The following is a 1,863-nucleotide window of genomic DNA, read 5'->3' as shown; positions in this document are numbered from 1 at the left end:
TGTATCCAAAAATCGTGCCTACAATTCATTTCTTGGTGCAGCAGAACTGTCAACTCTCAGGTTAACTATGATGGAAGTAAAATCTTTTGGTGATGTGAGGGTCACTGAAGTACAGCCTTATTACAATGAAATCTAATATCTAAAAATTGTTCGTGTTTTGAACTTGTTCCACAGTAAGAGCCAATATTTTAAGCTCTACTAAAAACAAAATAAACAGACAAACAAACAGAAAGACTCTATCTATGTTCATTTAAAAAATAGTAGTGATTTATTATTTTAAAATATACAGTTAATATATTTGGAGTTATTTCAAATTTATATTGAGACAAATGTATGTATTTTCAATATGCTGTAGACAAGCATCTACAAAAGACTGTTCAAGTGTTTTATATCAAACAATTTTCATAATACTCATTTTTATTGTTATAATATTTTATAATTTTAAAGAATATGACAAAAAAAGATATTGTAGGTATTGAAGGGGGGTCTCTGGGAGGAGTTGGGGTACAAAAGGGAAACAAGAATGTGATTTAATTCTATTTACTTAAAATACATTTTTGAATGTTAACAAATTCAGATAAATTGAAATCATGTAACTTTTCTCATCATAATGCAATAAAACTTAAAAAAAATGATTTGTAAATTCCTAAAACTAAGATTGAACATTGTTTCCTGGCCTCCACAGTGTTTCCATGATCCTAACTGATTTCCTAGCTGTTATTAGCTTGGAATTTTTACAAGGAAACTGCCTTATCAGACAGGATGTCTCCAGAAGTTAAGAGATAGAAGTCAGGTGCTATTGCTATCTGTAAACATAGTTAGAACTCTAAGAGCAGTACCACACAAGGCAGAATTGCTTTACAAACTAGAGAGTAGTCGAAAAGCTTCCTGAACTAATGTTTGTGTTACAAGCCAAACCATTCCCAGGAGCTGCTAGAATGGGACCTCCTGGTGCTCATCTGCTTCTGACCACAAGAGAGTTTGCTTAGGACTGCCAAGATAGCCCAGTGGGGAAGAGCACTATTGCTCTTCTGAAAGAATCATTTACACCTGGCTGTTTGATCTTACTGACTTTGATGTGACCACTACCTGCCTACTTGATCCCTGACATTCGCCCTGTTTCTGTGTACTATATAAGCCTGATTTTCACTTTGTGCAAATACACTTAGATTCAGCGAATTTTTTGCCCACCTGACCAGAACTCTACTCACCCCGAGGTACAAGAGGTCCTCGCAGCAACCCAGTCCATGGCAGTAACTAACTATTAATGGGAATGGAAAAGTTCTCTTTTCTTGAGGAATGAGAAAATAAGTAAACAGACCTCGAAACAATCCTAACTGGGGGAAAATATGGGTTGTTTGTTTTGTAAATGTATTTCTGCTTATTACATTCTGTGGTTCGTAAGATGTTGCTGGCCTGGACATTTCTCCCGCACTCTTATTCATGACCTCTGAAGAAAATCCTGCTGGGTGAGTCTGGAGGCATTTGATATACGTAAAACTCAAAAGCCTTTTCTAAGCTTGTCCTCAAACCAGGAAGCTGAGTTTTCCCAGAGTCAAATTGGCCCCCGTTTCAATAGAAACTCTGAGCTCACAAATTATCTCGTGTATTTTCTACCCCTAGCTGAACCTCTTGCTTCTCATTCTCACTCTTCCGGGTTTTGCCTTGGGTTTGTGGACACTAAGAGAGATAAGATTGGGCTGCAGGTCTCCTGGATAGAGGTGAAGGTCTGTATTCCATCTGCAAGAGAGAACCTTGCTGCTCTGTTCACACTCAATCCCACTAGGGTTGAAGGCATCATTGTTGGACTGCTGTAAGCTGAGCAGCTTCTGAGGTCACAGAAGTAGGATTATGTATCTGCTT

Source organism: Mastomys coucha, unplaced genomic scaffold (assembly GCF_008632895.1).
Source record: "Mastomys coucha isolate ucsf_1 unplaced genomic scaffold, UCSF_Mcou_1 pScaffold12, whole genome shotgun sequence".
Lineage (NCBI taxonomy): Eukaryota > Metazoa > Chordata > Mammalia > Rodentia > Muridae > Mastomys > Mastomys coucha.
Note: the sequence above shows the minus strand (reverse complement) of the source record.